The sequence below is a fragment of the Heterocephalus glaber genome, unplaced genomic scaffold, assembly GCF_053883595.1.
Source record: "Heterocephalus glaber isolate CG9 unplaced genomic scaffold, H.glaber_assembly_v1.0 deba00001442, whole genome shotgun sequence".
Lineage (NCBI taxonomy): Eukaryota > Metazoa > Chordata > Mammalia > Rodentia > Bathyergidae > Heterocephalus > Heterocephalus glaber.
Window position 1 is genome coordinate 30,296,455 of NW_028258296.1, and position 21,266 is coordinate 30,317,720.

Genomic DNA, 21,266 nt, shown 5'->3' on the forward strand with positions numbered 1-21,266 from the left:
TGAAAATGTAAAATTATATACCAAAAAGCTGTGAGAGTCTCTTGGTATTGCTTTGGTTTTAATAGTAGAGAATCTTAATTGTTTCCACTGGTATTTTTGCTACAAACTTTGCTGCTGTCCTCTGTGATTATGAAAAAAAATAATTGGGATTTCAGCTTCCATTAGAGCAGACCAGTTCCTCATTGAAGAAAACAGAGATCAAAATACAAAACTCATCCTCTTAAAAGTATCAAAGTCGAGAAGATAGAATTGCTGGGCTTAACCTGGAAGGGAACAGGAATCTCCAGAGAAGTAAACTTAGGACTTTGGGATATTTTCCCCTATGATACATTAGCAAAACCTGGAAGACTTTGCTGAAGAGCTGTTATTTTTGTTAGCTTGAACACATACATAGTAAAAATTTGGGGCATGGAGGAGAGTGGAGGTGGGAGACTTGAAGCTAAGTCTCCAGAAGGACTACATTGTAGAAGCAAGGGTAACCTATAAATAAACCAGTTGTCCTTGATTATAGCAAAGCTTTGAAGATTCTGGGTAGGTACAGAAAAATTTTAAATCTTGAACTAGGATTAAAGAGATCCATGATTCTGAAGCTCTCAAATCCTCCAGATCTTCTTTGGAGGAAGATCATATCATAAACCTCAAATTATATCTGTGAATTATTTTAAAATTCAGTATCTAACAAATAGCCAGAAGCAACTGGATACATGAAGAAACAAGGTACTGAGAGAAATTATAAAAGTAGTAGATAGGGCTGGGGGTTTAGCTCAGTGGTTCTAGCGCCTGCCTCGAAAGCGCAAGGTCCTGAGTTTGATCCCCAGTACAAAAAACAACAAAAAAAAGTAGACAAAAGAAATAGACCAGCAGGGACTCCAGATGTTGACACTATCGGACATAGATCATGAAAGTTATGCTTAATATGTTCAAGGAGATAAAACCCAAGCTTGAAACTGGAATCAGAAACTGCAAATGTGGCATGGTATATTTGAACAAAACCAAACAATAAAACTAATAGAAATTTTAGAACTAAAAAATGCAAGAGTTCAAGGTATAGTTAATTCGGTAAGGTTCTAGTCTGGAATTCAGAAACCAATCTAGGTACTTCAGAGTAGTTTAGAACAGGCATCGGTTACATATGAGAAAGGCTGGAAGAACAAAGTGAGGGCTCGATGAAAAGAGGAGGATGATACACTCAGAGTTCAGAAATGGCAGTCTCCCCCGTTCCGTTACTGGAGAGATTGCAACTGATCCTCGATCTGCTCATATTCTGCCTGGACTGGAGCTAAACTTTCTGACAGGTTTGTCTCTGATCTGCTGGAGTCTGGAATGACTCCACTCCATTGTCACTGTGGCAGCTGCCAACAGCTACTACAGTGCTGGAATCTGGGCTAACTTTTGATTGCTCAGAGTGTCTCTGGTTGACAAACTTAACAGGAATTGAACTGGCAAGTCTGTCTGGGAAATGTAGTTTTCAGAATCCCAACCTCAGAAAAAACAGAGCATGCTGTAGGAGGATAGGGATGTGTGTGTGAAGGGGACAGGAGGGGCTAAGCACCCTCAGGGAGTAACCAGCACCACCCATCCTTTTGGCAATTAAGCACCTACACCTACCCTTCTGCACGTATTTAAGTTTCTACACAACAGTAACAGTATTATACAAACTTAACTTTCATGCAAAGAAAAATTTCATATTCTCCCAGAAAAGGGGAGAAACAAAGCTTTCCCAGGTATCATTATCCTTACGTGTTAATTCTACTAGTTTCTTTACAATCCCTCATAGATATTCTGTAAGCTGAAGATTTAACTAAAATTCGCTACCACCAGCACTGCCTGAATAATACAGTAGGGGACAGGAGGTTAAAAAGTTAGTCACTGTATTCAAAGGTATACAGAACAAGCAATGAAGCAAATTTACGTAGTTACTTTGATACTTGTTATAACTGTTGGTCTTGAAGCTCTAGTTGGTATTTATAACTTCTTCCTTTATTTGGTTTTTCTTTGTTCCTGGCCAGCACTTCAGCTCTCAGGCTTTTTTACATAATAGGGTTTTTAACATTCTGAAATAGTCTGAGTCTTTAGCAGTTGTGTTGCTACTTTTACTATTAAATGAGAGTTTAAAGAGGCAATCCAGAGGATTCCTGACATAGTCCTTGTTGACCCTATTATGTAGCAGCAACCCAGCATCCCTGTAACACTATTTATGGTGGATCCCCACAATTTGCAGGGATGTATCCCTAGAGCACCTGCCAGTTGTGAAAAGCCACGAATTTCAGATACGGTCAGCAAATGCCTATAAATGCCTGTTTTAATAGTTTAAACCCAATTTATGCTATGTCTCCTGCAGTTATGTAATTTAATAAAATACTGTATATAGTACTGTAATAATTTAAGGAAGGTATTGTTCAGCCTTCTCCTGTAGTGTCTGAAACTTCTTCTGGTGCTTAGGTTCATTGCCAGAAGTCTTAGAAGGTGCAGGGCATTTTGGTGGCATCTTAGGGCTTTAAGAACAAAACCGAGAACACTCCAGATAGTTACAGGGCACAGCAACTTGTTATGAAGTGGGAATGCTGGTGCATCTGCCATGGGTTATAGGGCAGTAGCCATTCAGCAGCAAAGAGAAAATAGATTGGCTATTTGCAGACCTCCTGCCAAAAAAAAAAATGTGGAGGATATTTGTGGTTTCCAAGAAATTGTGAGGGGTTTGGTGAACAATTATTATTTAGGTTCTAAAGAAAAATCCATGAATGACAGAGGCCATGAACTCTGAACCTTAACTTCATGAGAGTGTACTGTAGAATAATCACCCCAGCCAATACAGGAACCTGTTTATTGGTTAGTGTCATAGGAGTCCAAGGTATCCGTCTCATCTTCAAATAGATTTGAACTATGTATGGGTTCTAGTAGAAGCATCCTCTCCTTGTGAGTCAAGAGCTCTAAATCAACATAGCCCAAATTTTTAGGGATGAGAATAAAAATTCTGTGATAGAACAACCATATAATACTGGGAAGAATGAGTCCTATTTTATCCCTTATCTCTAGACCCATGTGTTCTGGCAGTGGAAGAAATAATATATGTTGACCACTGGCTCAAAGTATATGCTACATTTTATATGAAAGCACCTCAATCTCTGAGTGACTTGTCTCCCATTTGTCTTACTGAGTTTTGAGAGGCCATTATATTATTTTTTTCAAGCTGGATGATTTGGTACATGGAAAGACCTGTGAATTTTATACTCATGGTCCCATTGGTACATTTCTTTTGTTGTAAGGGATACCATGTCTATAAGATCATGGTTGATAGTGTTGTAGGAAGGAACTTCAGATTCATGTCCTCAGAAGAAGTGTCTGTTTTAGTAAGGACAAGTTGCTGGTACTCCGATATAGAAGGGAACCAATGTAATTAACTAGCCACCAGGTAGCTTTTGTTTCCCAGGAAATGCCCTATTGCTGGCTCAGTCTTTGTCTTTAGCAGATTAGGTAATCAACAGTGACAGTTGAAAGTTCAAATTAGTGAGTGGAGCTTTGTGTTATAGAGTCCATAGGTAACCGCCATCTGTGCTGCCATATTTACTTTGTACTGAGTAGTCACTGGGCTTCTGGGGAAGAGGCTAACTGTCATCCACAGGATGAATCATCTGATCATTTCATTAATGAGGGTTTTCTCTGCAGTGGTTGTCCTTCCACAAACAACAGGAGAAACAAATATCCTTGCATTTTGTGCTCATCTGTAGAGTTCCCATATATCTGTGCCTCAGATCCCTTGCTATCAGTCTTCTGATTATGTTCTTTTAATGTCTCTGACCATGTGGCTGTAAGCTGCTGCCCGTAAAATACTATAGAGCTACAGTTCATCTGTATAAAGTAGATAATCAGAAGCGCTGATTAAAGAGGTTCTGTCCACTGGGATTTCTCTTCACTTCTATCTTTCAGAGATTCTCCATGTCAGAGTGGTAATTGCTGGAGCATATTCTGGAGAATCACCCATAAACCAGACCTGAATTCTTTCTTCCTCAGTTACCAAATTATGGCTCCTCCCTCTGAAGTCATTGTGTGATTGGGGAAGAGGAAGCTATGAAGGAGTAGACATTATGCTTAACTGAACCACTCCATCATTGAACTTACAGGCACCTTCAGGACCTGCTCATACCTGAAGTTGTACATATTACTTCATCTGTATATGCCCAGCTTTGTGATTTTATAGATAAAATAACATCCAATTCCTGATAAGTAGCTGAGGTCCCATAAATCAAGTAACAAATTATAAAGTCTTTTTTGTTTCTACCTCTGAGCTACATTGCCAGCCTAGTTAGGAGTTTTTTGTTTTTTTAATTTTGTTTTGGTGTTTTTTGAAAGATTACTATTTACAAAAAGAAAGAGTGGCTTTGGTTTAAAATCTCTAAGCTCTTCTGGACTTGTGAAAGGCTCCAATATGCTATTGCTACAGCGTCAAAACTACACTGAACACCTGTACTCTGTGGAGTGTCTGCCTATCTGCATTCCAGATTTGTAGACAGCAACTTAATGAGGCTTCCACTGTGAATGGCAGTTTGGCCTAGAAAGTGCCATGCAGCTCTGTCACAAAGAAAGGACTTGGAGAGTTCTAAATGTTTCCTTCTGAGTCATAAGCCCAAGTAGCACAGCAACTTACAGTACAGTCCAAATCTGTAGCCTCTTTAGGCAACTCCAAGGGTTAAACAGCAAATGAGTCAGAGCATCATATTTAAATACAAGATACACTGCTTTCAAACTACAAAGATGCCTACAAAGCATTATACTGAAATAGTAGGAGCACAAGGGGAAGCAACTTACCTTTTATATTGAGATATCCTGGGATACACCTCCAAATGTTAGTTCCCTAAAAACCTTACTGTCCTGATAACCATCTGGATTTTGGTGGTTTTACAAGGAGTGACTGAAAAATATGGTGAATATTTAAAAGTTATTAGTGAAAGACATATTGCCATTAATTACCCTTAAAATACTCCTCCTTACTTTGAACACACTCATCCCATTTTTCTTGTCATTTTCCAAAGCAGTTCTAGAAGTCTTTTTTTATGAGTGTCTTTACAAAGTGTGATTAAAAAAAAAGTGGCAAATGCTGCTGTTGAGTGCCATCACACGGTAAAACAGGCTTGCAAAAATGTTAGTGTCCATCTTATTCACTGGATCTGGCACTATGTAATTTCTGGCTCTTCCCTAAAGTAAAAATGACCATGAAAGGTAAATGTTTTCAATCAATTTTATACACCAAAGCAACTACAACAGTGCAACTAAAGATGTTCATGAAAGAGAACTTTCATAAGTGCTTCAGAAAGTAGCAAGAATTATGGGATGAGGCCGCCATCTGCCCTGATGCTCCCAGCCTAGAGGTAGGGGCTTCTGAGCCACTGTCCCACTGCTCCTGGTCCAGAGGAAGGGCCTTCTGGGCCACCATCCAGCCCACCACTCCCAGCCCAGAGGAAGGGGCTTGCCGGCCACCATCCCTCTTGCCACTCCTGGCCCAGAGGAAAGGGCTTTTGGGCCACCATCTCTCCCAGTGCTCCTGGCCCCTGTCCCACCTCTCCCAGCTCAGAGGAGGTGAGCCACACAGTGCCAACAGCACCCCCCTGCCCCCCCAGTCAAAATGAAAAAACACATAAGTCTCAAAACCAGACTTCCAGATCACCTACAGCAACCCCAAAGGGAAATGAGATGGAACACTCTGATACTCAACCACCTGGACCCACTGAACTGGCAACAAAAAGGGATCTGGAAAAAATGAAATCAGAAATAATTTCTCAGATAACAGGAGAGATTGTGCTCCTAGTGCAAGACATGATTAATAAATCTAGAGAGGAGCTGAGGAACATGATGGAATCCCAACATAGGAAACAAATGGAATCCATAAAACAGATGCAAATAGATTTGCAGGAGATGAAAACTCCATTGAAAGTCTACACGGCAGATGAGCTGATGTGAGAACAGAATTTCAGATATAGAAGATAAGATTGCAATTAATGACAGGAAAAGAAAAACTGGTTCAAAATTATAAGGGAACAAGAGAAATCAATCCAGCACCTGCTAGATAATGTAAAGAAGAATAACATAAGACTGATTGGAGTCAAAGAAGAAACAGGAGAGAGTGCAGATGACATTAAAAAACTCTTCACAGAAGTAATGGCAGAAAACTTCCCAAGCAAGGGAAAAGAACTTGACATACGGATAAGTGAGGCATATAGTACTCCAAATAGCCTTGATCAAAAAAAAATCTACACTCAGGCATATAATTGTTAAGATTCCAGAAACTCAACAGAAGAACAAAATTCTACAAGCAGTTAGAGTAAAGAAACAAATCACATACAAAGGAAAGCCCATCAGAATCACAGCAGACTTCTCAACACAAACCATCAAGGCAAGAAGAGCTTGGAGTGACATATTCCAAGCCCTAAAAGAAAACAGCCTCCAACCCAGATTGATGTACCCTGCAAAACTATGTTTCAAAATTGATGGAGAAATAAGATACTTTCATGACAAAGAGCACCTTAGGAACTTCATGAATACTAAACCAGCACTCCAAAGAATTTTACACAATATCCTAGGAACAGACATTGAGGATCACAACCCCAGGAAGCAAAGCAGAATGAACCCGTCTGGCATGACAAGAAATTAAATATAAAGGGGGAGAACCCAACAAAAAGAAAAAGTCATGGCAATGATAAGTCAATACATTTCAGTTATAACCATCAGTGTTAATGGTCTCAATTCACTAATCAAAAGAAATAGACTGGCAGAATGGATCAAGAAGCAAAACCTAACAATATGCTGCATACAAGAAACACAATTCAAAATGAAACTCATAGACTGAAAGTTAAAAGGTGGAAAACAATACTCCATGGGACAGGAACCTGACAAAAAGCAGGAGTAGCTATCCTCTTTGCAGATCAAGTAGATTTCAAACCAACACTGATTAAGAGAGACAAAGAAGGAAACTACATCCTTGTAAAGGGAACAATCCAACAGGAAGAGATGACAATCATAAATATGCACCAAACACTAGTGCACCCAACTATATAAAACAAATACTAATGGACATGAAAAGTCCTATATGCACTAATATAATTGTATTGGGGGACCTCAACACCACACTGTCACAAATAGATAGATCAACCAGACAAAAAATAAGTAATGAAATACTAGAACTCAATCGAACTCTTGAACAAATGAATTTAACAGATGTTTGCAGAGTGTTCCACCCCAGAAAATCAGAATACACATTCTTCTCAGCTGCACATGGGTCATTCTCCAAAGTAGACCACATACTCACACATAGAACATGTTTAAGTAAGTCCAAAGGAATTGAAGTTATCCCATGTATATTATCAGACCATAGTGTGATGAAATTGGAGAAAGTGGAGCAAAAGAAACTGGAAAAATTTCATAAACACGTGGAAATTGAACAACACACTTCTGAAGAACCAATGGGTCACAGAGGAAATTAAAGAAGAAATCAGACAGTTCCTTCAATTAAATGACAATGACAATACAACATATCAGAATCTATGGGACACAATGAAAGCAAACTTACAAGGGAAATTCATAGCAGTGAATACACATATTAGGAAAACAGAGTGAGCCCAATTAACCTGATGCTGAACCTCAAGCTTCTGGAAAAAGAAGAGCAGGACAAACCCAAAGCTCATACAAGGGAGGAAATTATAAAGATCACAGGAGAAATCAATGCAATGGAGACTAAGAGAATGATACGAAAAATCAATGAAGCCAAGAGTTGGTTCTTTGAAAGAATAAACAAAATTGACAAACCCGTAGCCAAACTTATCAGAAAAAGGAAGGAAAAGGCCCAAATCTATGCAATTAGGAATGAAAAGGGTGAAATGACAACAGACCCAGCAGAAATCCAGAGGATCATCAATACCTACTTTCAGAACCTATACTCCAATAAGATGGAAAACACAGAAGAAATGGACAGATTCCTAGATACATATGAATTACTAAAGTTGCATGAAGAAGACCTAAAAATTCTAAACAACCCAATATCAACCAATGAAATTGAAAATGTAATTAAAAACTTATGAACTAAGAAAAGCACCCCCCCCCCATGGCTTCACTGCTGAATTCTCCATGACATTTAGAGAGGAACTACTGCCACTACTGTTTAAACTCTTCAGTGAATTTGAAAGGGAAGCAATACTTGCAAATTCATTCCTGGAAGCAAGCATCACCTTGATCCCCAAAGCAGAGAAAGACCCAACTGAAAAGGAGAACTATAGGCCAATCTCACTAATGAACATAGATGCAAAAATCCTTAATAAGATGCTGGCAAATAGAATGCAGAAGATCATCAAGAAGATCATACACCCTGACCAAGTAGGATTCATCCCAGGGTTGCAGGGATGGTTCAACATATGCAAACCAATCAATGTAATACACTGTATCAATAGAGCCAAAGATAAAAACCATATGATTGTCTCCACAGATGCAGAAAAAGCATTTGACAAAGTCCAACATGCATTTATGATAAAAACCCTACAAAAAATTGGAATAGATGGTCTCTACCTCAAACTGATAAAAGCCATCTATGAAAAACGAACAGCCAATATCATATTAAATGGTCAAAAACTGAAATCCTTCACACTCAAATCAGGAACAAGACAAGGATGTCCACTATCACCACTCTTGTGCAATATAGTTTTGGAAACATTAGCCACGGCAATTAGACAAGAGCAAGAAATAAAAGGAATAAAGATAGGAAATGAAGAAGTCAAATTGTCATTATTTGCAGATGACATGATACTCTATATAGAAGACCCCAAGAACTCCACCGAAAGTCTTCTAGACTTAACCAAATTCAGTCAAGTAGCTGGTTGCAAGGTCAACACACAAAAATCAATAGCTTTCCTCTACACAAATGACAGACTCACTGAGAGAGAAATAGGGCAAATAATTCCTTTCACAATAGCATCCAAAAAACTGAAATACCTAGGCATCAACGTAACGAAAGAAATCAAAGACCTCTTCTCTGAAAACTATAACACTCTGAAAAGAGAGATTGAAGATGATATCAGAAAATGGACAGACATCCCCTGTTCCTGGGTAGGAAGGATTAATATAGTGAAAATGGCCATATTTCCAAAACTGCTATATAGACTCAGTGCAATCTCAATTGAGATCCCAGCAGCATACTTCATAGACCTTGAGAAAACAATCCAAAAATTCATTTGGAACAAGAAGAGACCCAGAATAGCAAAAGCAATTCTAGGTAACAGAGACATGGCAGGGGTATCACAATCCCCAACCTGCAACTCTACTACAAAGCTACTGTGATAAAAACAGCATGGTACTGGCAAAGAAACAGACCTGAGGATCAGTGGAACAGATTAAAAGATGCAGAAACAATGCCAGACACACTCAGCCATCTCATCTTCGATAAAGGAGCCAAACACTCTCACTGGAGGAAAGATAGCCTCTTTAATAAATGGTGCTGGAAAAATTGGGTTTCAACTTGCCAAAGATTAAAACTAGACCTATATCTCTCACCATGCACTAAACTAAAGTCAAAATGGATTAAATATCTAAATATTAAAGTAGAAACGCTGAACCAGTTGGAACAGAGGTTAGGTAGACCCCTTGAAGACTTCGGTGTAGGAAAAGATTTTATGAACAAAACCTCAGTTGCCCGTGAACTAGCACAAACAATCAACAAGTGGGATCTCTTCTTATTAAAAAGCTTCTGCACAGCAAGAGAAACCACCAGCAATGTGAAGAGACAGCCCACAATATGGGAAAAAATCTTCACCTGCTTTTCCTCAGACAAAGGTCTACTATCTCGAATCTATAAAGAACTTAAAAAGATCAGACCTCCCCGATTTAAAGATCCAATCCAAAAATGGGCATCTGAAATGAACAGACATTTCTCAGATAAAGAAGTAGCAATAGCAGATAAATACATGAAAAAATGTTGAACATCACTGGTCATTCGAGAGATGGAAATGAAAACAATGCTGAGATTTCACCTTACTCCAGAAAGAATGGCTGCTATCAAGAAATCAACCAATAACAAATGCTGCCAGGCCTTGGGGAAGGAGGAACCCTGCTCAACTGCTGGTGGGAGTGTAGACTGGTGCAAGCACTGTGGAAATCAATAAGGTGATACCTCAAAGAACTAGGACTGCAAATCCCATTTGACCCCGCTGTTCCTCTGGTGGGGATCTTCCCCAAAGAATTAAAAGAATCGTGCCACAGTGATATATGTGCACCCATATTCATAGCAGCACAGTTTGTTATAGCTACAACTTGGAAACAACCCAAATGCCCATCAACTGGAGACTGGATAACGAAAATGTGTTGTTTTTTTTTTATAAAATGGAGTACTACTTAGCCATAAAAAATGAGAAATTAGAGGCATTTATAGCTAAATGGATGCACATTGAGCTATAATCTTAAGTGAAATAAATAGGACACACATGTATAAATACCAAATAGTTTCTCTGGTGTGAGAAACTGAAAGTGTAAATAAGGACTAAAACGTATAATAGGTAATGTGAAATAGGAAGAAAAGGGGCAAAGGGGAAGGAAGTGGGAGGGGTAAGAAAAGGGAATGGAATTAATATGAGAAAATGGAAAAATAGGAACAAAATCTTTGTAAATAGGGAGGAATGGAGGGGTTGAAGGGAGGGCTGGGCAAGGGTGAAAAATAAGAACCAAGAGAGATTTTGTAAAGGTGCAAATTTCCAATGATGAATGTCATTATATTGTATACCTAAAATGTACCAATGATTAAAATGAATAATCGATAATGCAGAATAGGAAGAAAAGGTCCAAAGGGGAAGGGTTATTGGGAGGGGCAAGGGAAATGAAAGAAGGTAAAGGAAAAATGCTGAGAAATGGAAAAAATGGAAATAAAGTCTTTGTAAATAGGGAAGGGTGGAGGGGGTGAAGGGAGGGCTAGGAATGGGGAGAAAATAAGAACCAAGATGCATCATGTAAAGGTACAAGTTCCCATTGAGAAATGTAAATGTGTTGTATACCTAAAATGTACCAATAAAAGAATTTGAGAAAAAAAAGAGAAAGAATTATGGGATGAGTGTTTGAAGTTAGGGGGTGTATTTTGAGGGGGATTAGTAGCAGTGTTTTTTTTACTATAATACATTATGCTTTTTAAAAAAATACACCTGGTACTTTTCAATCATACTTTTTATCTCCCTCTTTTTTAGCTATTGAGAGTGGTGCTTATTACTTTCTTTTCACCAGGTTCAGTTAGTATGTTTGGTGGAATGTTAAAATGAATGAAGTCCTTGGATACTGTATTAAGACAAAGAACAAGAAAATTGACGTAGTCCTAAAGTAAGATAGATTCCTGAAGTCAAAGTGTTTGGATGCTCTTGCTTTCAGTGGTCTTTGCAAATTTGATACAGAGTGAAAAACACCTGCCAGGTCAAGAAATGGATGCCAAGTACTCTGAGCTATGTTGATTTGCTCCGGTATAAGACTGCATTTAGAAGAACAACTATAATTGGAGCCACCATCTACTTAAATTTGATAATCTATTGTAATCTTCTAAGATCCATTTGTTTCTGCATAAACCCATTGGATGAATTAAATGGGGTTATTATAGGAATCATACTTGGCAAGAGCAGTCTTTTCAGCACATGGTCTTGGAACAACTGGGTGTCCACATGGGGACCCCCCCCCCCCAAATTTTGCCCCTGTTTCATATTATACCCTAGGTTAATTCCACTTGTATTACAGACCTTAGTGATAGAGGCAAAATGTTTTAGTAGGAAATATAGAACAATATTTTATTAACCTTTGCATCTTAGTTTTAACAGACAAAAATAATATTTATAGAGGAGACTGATAATTTGTATTACATCAAAATTAAGAACAAATGTTCATTGAAAGATATAAAAGATAATAAATAACAGGGACTGATAGGGCCAGGGATTTAGCTCAGTGGTTTTGCTGCCTGCTGCGCAAGTGCAAGGACCCGAGTTCGATCTCCGGTACCAAAAACAACAACAACAACAACAACAACAAACAGACTGATAGAGCACATTTAATCGAGACTGATCTAATTTCATGAATATTAATAAATAGGTAGTAGAAAAATAGGCAAAAGAATCTTGAATAGTCATTTTATAAATGAGAATATTCAAATGTTCGTAAAAACATACGTAAAGATGCTTAACCTCATTAGTAATCGGGAGAAATGCAAATTAAAGGCCACAATAAGATGCTGCTAGCCACTTACCAGAATAACTAAACTTTATTTAAAAGGTGAATAATAGAAGAGTTGGCAAAGAAGTGGAAAGTGGCAATACTAATATGGTGTTGGTGGAAGTGAATATACTTTGACTTAACTACTTTGAACAGTTTGGCAATATCTAGAAAAACTGAAGATTCTATACCCTGTGAGTCAGCAATTCTGCTTTTAGGTGTATACCTTACAAAACTGTGCATATCATAGGAGGTTACATTTGCATAATAACATTATCTTTAAAAATCCAGACCAAGTAACCCAACATCTAACTACATAGAATTAAAAAGTAATTTATGGTATATCCATACAATAGAATACTGTATAGCAAACTGAATGAAATACAGCTACACAGAGAAGCATGAATTAATCTTTGAAAGAATAAATATTGAATAAAATGAAGTAAACACAGAAGAATATATACTGTATGATTCTGCAAGTTCAAGAACAGACAAGATGATCCTAAGTTAGGATCCATACTTATGTGCTAAAACTCAAAGACAAGTAAGGAAGTTGTTACAATAAAGTCAGGATGACAATCACCTATAATGGGAAGGGATAAGGTTGTGGTTGCAAAGAAGCATATGAGAATTTTTTAAAGAAATGCCTTCATCCTATTCCTGTCCAGGATGCTGGTTTCTGAGGTATTTTGTTTAATTTTGTTCATTAGGTTACAGTTATTTTAATGTATGTTTCTTCCCCACTAAATAGGCTTGGATTAAAAATGCCAATTATCCTAATATTTTTAGTATATTAGAAAATATTGACATAATTCTTAAATATTTATAATTAATAGAATTTTTTTGTCTTCAGATTTAGCCACAGACAAATTTGTAAGGCAGGTGGAGAAGGGTAGACTATTTTAAGCAATAGGATAATCATTTTTTTTTTCTTCAATGCTGAGGGTGGAATCCAGGATCTTGTGCGTGCTAGGCAAGTACTCTGCCACTGAGCTACATCCCCAGCCCTCCAGGATATCATGTTTTGTTTTGTTTTGTTTTTGTACTGGAAAATGAATCCAGGGCATTTGCTACACTGAACTACATCTGCAGCCCCTGTTTAAAATTGTAAATTTTGAGATAAGTTCTCACTAAATTACTAAATTGCCAAGCTGGCCTTGAACTTGTAATCTTCTTACTTTAGCCTTGCTGAGTGCTGAGATTACAGGGAAATCTTTTCTAAAGAGATGATATTTGAACCAGTACCTGAATGAAAAATGGGTCAACCACAGAAAAATAGTGGAGCTGGATTGAGTTGGGTTGAGTAGTTAGAGGAAAACAGTTTGTTTAAAATCCAGTGGTTGGGTTAAGTAGTATCAGTTGCTGCTTTTGAAAAAAATCTAGTGACAATTTTATTGAACCATGGACTAAGCAGTTTTTGTAATGTTTGTATGGAGAGCTGTGACTATGCCTGTTCTAAACTCAGCCCAGCCTGGGCCTCTAGCTGCCTTCCACTTGGCAAGGGCCCTTGTGGCTGTAATTGGCCATATCATTGTGTGCATTTTTTTTGGTACCAGGGATCAAACTTGGGTCCTTGCGCTTGCGCAGCAGGTGGGGGAAACACTGAGCTAAATTCCTGGCCCTATCATGTGCTTTTGAACACAATATGTATATACTGTGGTCGTTAATCTTGGTTGTCAACTTGACTGGATTTACAGATGCCTAGAAAATTGGTAAGCCACACTTCTGAGTGTGTCTGTGAGAGTGTTTTCAGAGGTACTAGCATGTAGGTCAGAAAACCAAGTAGGGAAGACCCACCCCGAATGTGGGTGACACCATCCATCTGGAGAGAGCAAAAAGTGGAAAATGAAGCTTGGAGCTGGGCATGGTGTACACGCTTGTTATCTCAACACTCGAGAGGTTGGGAGGCCGAGGCAGGTGGATCACTGTGAGTTTGAGGCCAGCTTGGGCGACATAGTGAGTTCAAGAACTACATAGTGAGACCCTGTCTCAAAAAAACGGAAGCTCAGGGAACTGTTTGCACAACTCTTCTTGAGTGGGTGAATTTTCTTGCTGCTGCCATCACCCTGGGGCATCAAATTCTAGATTCTTCAGGCTTTGAGTATGGATATGCAGCAGAGAGGATTTCCAGGGCCTTGCAGGCCTTCAGCCTTGCACACTTGCTGTATCGTTGGTCTTTCTTGTTCTGAGGCCTCCAGTATCTTGGACTGAGCAGCTACTGATTTCTCTAGCTCTCCGCCTTGCAGATGGCCACCGTGGGGTTATTTAGACTCTGATCATAAGCCAAACGCATAAATTTGCTCTGTTCCTCTGGAGAACCATGACTAGTACAACACATATAATCTATATTACTTTGAACATGAAATATGTAGTTTCCTGTTTCCTTGCTACCTAAGGTGTGGCTCATTGACCAGCATCATCTGTAAGCTCCTGTGTTAGAAATATAGAATCTCATGCACTATCCCAGACCCACTGAGTTAGTATCTACAATTTAACAAGATTTTAGGTGATTTGTGTGCACATTAAAATTTGAGAACTACCCTATAATTGTGTGTTCCAAAAATATATGAAAGGATTGAAACTGAAAATTTGTACAACATCATCTGTAAAGAGTATTCCAGTTCCAGTAAGCTGAAAATATTGTAAAATTCCTAAATACCTTTGTCTGTCAAGCAAAACTTGATAACATGTGTCTAGAATTTCTTACATATTTTTGACTTTTTTTTGGTACTGGGGATTGAACTCAGGACCTTGCGCTTGTGAGGCAGGTGGTGGAACCACTGAGCTAAATCCCTAGCCCATCTTACATATTTTTAATTTTGTCCTTTGTCTCATAATTGAATACTCAAGTGAGTAGAGATTACTGATTATATGACAGGAGTTGTAAATCCACCTTTCTTAGTATGACAAATGATTTCTACCTTATCCTAATTATTCTAACTGTATGGGATCTTTGCTTATTACCATTATTTTTGACCCTTTAATTTGCTGTTTTTTAATTTGCTGTTTTCACAAAAGGGAAAATATAACATCAAAGAATTATAAAAATTCAGCTATATAAGATAAAGATACTGTTAGTATTTTGGAATCATCACATAGTATCTTGATTTGTCTGTTGATGCATGAAAGTCTGATTTTGATAAATGAATAAACTGCAGGAAAATAAATTTCTAAGAAATGATTAAAAATAGGAGCAATCATCCATATTATGAAAAACAGACAAAAATGTCTAATGTTTGCAGAAACTGCCAATGATGTATAAAAATTATTAAGAAGTAAAGAAAGTTGGGGAGTGGAATCTTCATTTCTAATCAGTTTGTCATTTCAACTAATTTAATACCTCAGTCTTTTCTCTTTCCACCATTTAGGTTTTTTGACTAGATTACTTTTTCCCCCCAAATAACCTGAACCATAGATTTCACAGGTTTCAATTTCCACACATCACCTGAAGTTATGTTGCTTTATTCCTTCTACCTCTTTTTTTATTAGCATACTCCAGTGAAACAGATCTTTTTCTTTCTTTCTTTCTTTCTTTCTTTCTTTCTTTCTTTCTTTCTTTCTTTCTTTCTTTCTTTCTTTTTCTTTCTTTCTTCTCTTTCTCTCTCTCTCTTTTTCTTTCTCTCTCCCTCCCTCTTTCTTTCTTTCTTTCATTCTTTCATCATCTATGAGAGAGAGACAGAGAGAGAGAGAGAGAGAGAGAGAGAGAGAGAGAGAATTCATTTCAAGTAGTTGGCTCATGCAATTATGGAGGCTGGTAAGACCAAAATCTATAGGGTAGGCTAATAGGCTAGAGACCTCAGAATAGCCAAAATTGCAGTTTAGGTCTGAAGGCCTGTTGGGCTGGACACCCAGGATAGAGCTCATGTTGCCACTGAAGTCTGAAGGCAATGTTTGCTGGCAGAATTCCATCTTGCTTGGGGTTAGGTCAGCCTTTCGTTTTATTCAGGTTTTTTATTGACTGGATGAAGCTCAACCACATTATGGAGGATAATCTGCTTTACTCAAAATTTGCTGATTTAAATATCGCATCCAAAAACACCTTCACAGAAATATCCAGAATAATGTCAGACCATATATCTGGCCCAGCCGAGTTAATACATGAAATTAGCCATCATTCACTCGCTTTAAGAAGAAATGTGACTTGTAGTTCATAATTGCTTGACTCATTGCTATCTCTTCTTTCCTTGGTTTTTACTGCTATAAGACATTAAAGACTGACAAGAATTTATAAGGGCATTGGTAAGAAGGATATTGTTTACAAAATAAGTTAACAACTTGACAAACTGTAGCTTACTTTGGCTTGAATGCCTCCTTTTGAGTCAGAACTGGCCATAATACCAGATTCCACAAAAACCTGCATTTCTGCTAGCCTGGGAGTAGAAAAAATATGATCTCAAAGACATATATTGATTTTTTTAAGAAGCAAACTCATCTGTTTTGGAGTATCTTTCCAGAGCTCTAAAATTGTGTTTCCTCAGTTCACTGTTGGCAAGACACCCTAAAGTCGTTACTAGAAGGGAATTCAGAAACTATGCTCTTTTCTGTGTGAATCTCAACCTGGTATATTTCCGGTATCTTTGATATTGCTGTTCCTCCATCATTATAGGCTGATCAGCCTCCACTAATATTTAGCAATCGACCTGTCATGCAACTAAGAAAGCTGTGCTGTGTCCTGAACTGAGAAATACAAAATGCTCTGAGCACTCTGTGACCTGGTCAGTTACATGTTTTCCTTGCAGGCTTGAACCCAACACAGGAACATGAACATTCCCAGGTGTTGATTTGACTGTTTGAATCATTGTTGAAAATGGAGAAAGAGAGCCATGTTGTTTAATGTGTAGAAGCTAGCACTGCTCCTAGCCAGATTCCCTAAATGCTCATGTAAACCCTTTGTTTGGGACACCCATAGGTAGATCATCTCTTTTCACTGTCACCTGGGCAGCTTCCTGCATGTAAATTCCCAATAGATGCTTTGGATTGATCACTCTGGTCTTTGGTGCTTCTGTCTTTGGAACTCCAGCTGGCCCCATCTCAGGAAAGTGGGGTGATCCCTTGGAAAAATTCCCCGACCATCACTTTGGGGTTGGGTTCAACCAGATGAAACACATCTAAATATAGAAACTTCTCATCTCCACAGAAAGTCCCCTTGTGCCACTGTGCAGTCAATTTCCTACACTCCATAGGTGATCATTGTCTCATTTCTATCACCATAGGTTAGTTTTGTCTGTGGTAGAACAGTTATGTTATCAAATAATATGTACTCTTTTGTTTCCATCTTCTTTCACTGTCTGTGACTCAACCATAGTGTTTATGAATCAATGGTCTGTTCTTTTTATTGCTAACAGTAGTTCATTGTATGAATTTATTCTCCCATTGATGGACATTATGAATAAAGCTACTAAAATGTTTATGTGCACATCTTTTTATAGATACATGTTTTCCTCTGTCTTGCTAAATATGTAGGAATGGAATTTTTATGATGAGTATATGTTTAGCTTTATAAGAAATTATCAGACGGTTTCCAAAGTCGTGACACCATTTTCCACTTCCCCATCCATGGATGCCTGTTCCAGGTGCTTCATTCTTTCAGCAACAACTGGTATCTCAGCTCTTTTTAATTTTAATTCCTCTAGTGGGTGGGATGTCACAGCAAGGTTTATTTTTAATTACCTGTAGATTTTTTTTAAGTAGTCAGAAACCAAGCAGTTACCTAGGGATAAAATATTTCAGAAGCTAAAGCTGATGGGATTCGTCTATAAAGAGCATATTTGTTAGTCCATTTTTTGTTGTTATAACAGAATACTGCAGGATGGATAATTTATAGAGAACAAACGGTTCTGGACACTGGAAGTCCAACAGCGTGGCACCAGCATCTGGAAAGGTTCTTCCTGTTGGTGGGGAGTCTCTGCGAAGGCCCACGGTGGCACAGAGTGTCATTGCATGGCAAGAAGTGATGTTCATGAGAGACAGAGACAGCCAGACTGGCTTTTGTAACAGACCATGTCTTGTAATAGCTAATCCACTCCCTCAATACCCCATTGATCCATTAATCCATAAATAGACTAATTCATTGAGAACAGAGCCATATGACACAGTCAGTTCCCAAAGGTTTCACCTCTGAACCCTGCTGCACTGGATCAAATTTCCAGCATGTGAAATCGGGAGACATTCAAACCATAGTAGTATTGTTCTTCACTGTCTTGGTTTCAGTAGAATTTTGTTCTAGTTTTGTGCTAGTGTGACGTGTTCCAGTGCATTTTTATACTGTCAGAACCCATCTTGATGGTTAGTGTCAGAATTCTTGTTTCAGTAGTCTTCTGAAGGTCCAGGGTGGATTGCCAATGTAGGCAATGCTAAGCCTCAGGACACTGAGGAGCTTATCACTTCTCGTGTAGTGATAGATGAGTGAGTTGTTGGGAGTCCCTTGCTGGAAACCAAGGGAAAGATGGCTAAGGAAGCTCTTCTGGCTTGGGTGAGTTGGCGCTCACTTGCATGGCACCTGGATAGTGGCAAGCATGAATTCTGATCCTGTGCCCTTCCCTCAGACTCAGCTTTCTAGCTGTTCTCTGAGCATCACCTCTGCTTTTGCCGCACAGTCCTTTCAGGTTGGTCCCCTGATCTCTAGAAGCTACTATCTCTCCCTCTCAAAACAGCTCCTTTAAAGCCCCTTCACTCCCAGCCTGGAGAAAATTGTGTCCTCTGGAGAGAAAAAATTTCAAAATGGTAGAGATCACTAGGTGCTTACCAAATTCCCATCTTAACATTCTCTCAAAATTGTGCCTGTTTTTACTCAACTACAATGCTATTTAGAGTAAAACCCATCTTTTTCAGCTTTCCTTGAAACTAGTCATGTCCATAAGACTAAAGTCTGGATCAGTAGAATTCTCAAATGTGACTTCTTGAATATTTTAGCTTGCTGGTAGCTTTGTCACCTTTGCCCTTTCCTGTTCTACTACTGGGACTGTGGACACAATTGTGGAGACTCTAAAGACAGCCTTAAATTATAAGGGAAGCCTGAGGGTAAAAATGGAGTGGAAAATAGGGATTCCTTTCTGAACAATTTTGTGAAAGAATATATCTTTGGCTGGGCCTGGTAATCCTAGCACTCTGAGAGGCTGAGGTAGGAGAGTGGCAAGTTCAGCCCAGCCTAGGCAACTTAGTGACTTAGCAAGACCTTGTCACAAAATAAAAAATAAAAGGGGCTAAGGGGCTAGTTCAGTGTGAAAGACCTGGGTTCAGTTCCTATTACTATAAAAAAATTATATATCTTTGTAACTTAAAGACAAATGTTAGGTTTTCTATCAGATGTTGTCAAACCAGTCCTAGATTTTATGAAATTTGGTATTTTAGTTCAAGTAATACTGTCTAAAATGTGACTTTGAGTTATTCCAAGTAGAAGGTGTTACATTTTCCAAGTTTATAGTTTGAACTTTTTTTTTTTATGGTTTGAACTTTTTGCCTTGAGTTCTTAGGAAATAGATCTTTTTAAGTCAAAGTAAGCTTCTGAAACACAGTGTCCAACAACGTTGCTCCTCTGGTCACACTGTCCACCATTAGCAGCCACTCTGTGTGGCAGTGAAGGTGAGATGCCCTTAATATTTGGGCCAAGGAAATGATACAGGACAAGTGGAAAAGACAAGTACATTAGCATTTTCAGATGCCATGCCATAGATCAATATTTCTCAAATAGATAAATATTTCTTTGACCACTTGTAGGAAAACATCACGTCAGAACATTCTTAGTTTATATTCCCATGTTTCTAATGACATATGTATCAATTAGGAATGCTTTTGCTTTTATTATTGCAATAGCTTTGTTTCCTGTGACTATTATTAATAATTATGGAAATGTGCATGACACTAAGACAGTCGGTGGATGACACTAGACACTTTGCTCTGCATTATCCCAGAGACATAGAATTTTTACAAAACAACAACAACAAAAAAAACCCAACAACAGCAAACCATACACACATGGGGGGGGAAGCTGGAGGAAAAATATGTGGTATAAGTTAAATTTCTGTTCATTTTTTTGTTTGTTTTCATTAAGCTCAATGCTGGATTTACATTATCAGCCCACACAAATGTGAATTTCCAAGAAATTCAAGTGGAGAGAGAAGAGAGAGAAAGACGGAATACATTTGGTTCCTTCACATTAGAGCTTTGTTCTAGGTGGTTAAGGAAGAAGTTATTTATATTTATAAATCAGCCACGTATCTATATGCATCACCCTACTCCAGGTACAAGGGAACATCTCAGTTAATGCTGGATGAATGAGGTTCCCCATCAGCCAACATTCAGTTCCTAAGTTGAAAAAGCTTTTTCGGAAACATCTTGGCAATGAACATATTTAAAAAATATTTTATAGTTATGTGATAAGCAGAGTGGATTGGAAACAATGTAATCTTGAAGCCTATGGTTGGCAGAACAGTTCGATCCCAACTTGTTGGGAAGTAGGGAGCTCTCTCTGGGTCTGTCCAGGTAGAACCTCAGCTGCCACTTTACTGAATGACCCCGTGTTCACGTTCCAGCAGGTGTTTCTTCTTTTCCTGTTGCTGCTGCCTTTGCTGCTGCTGCTCCTCCTCCTCCTCCTTTTCTTTTCCCCTAAGCCTTGCTATTTCTGAAACTTCTTCAATGCAGAGATTGGCGCTTATTGATTTCTTTCCCTTTCCTCTTTTTTGCCTTTTTTTCTTCTTTGCTATCTGTTCTCTCCCTTCCTTTTCACCTCCAAATTTTTCCATTTTTATGGTAGTAGAGTTGACCCTTTATTGCCATTATTACCAATGAATTGGGATCTTCTTTCAGTCAGTAGAACAATCTATCACAATATATCTTCTTAAACTTCATCATCCTTTCTTTTTTATTATTTCTATTGGTACTCAAAATTATAGGCTTTGAAGATTGTTTTAAGGTTCATGTTTTCTTCTTGAAATTTGATAGTGCCTGATCCGATAACCAAAAATACAGTGTAGCTGAGAGGGAGAAGGAGAGGGAGAGAGAGACAGAGAGACCATTATTTTCCTCAAAATACTCTCCCTCATTTCACACACACTTAT

The 21,266-nt window shown here is 38.3% G+C and overlaps 1 long non-coding RNA gene across 3 annotated transcripts in view; it reads left to right on the forward strand.

Annotated features, from left to right (window-relative positions):
* Positions 1 to 21,266, forward strand: part of LOC101697564 (uncharacterized) — a 433,033-nt gene that overhangs the window by 14,143 nt on the left and 397,624 nt on the right. The window lies entirely within an intron of this gene.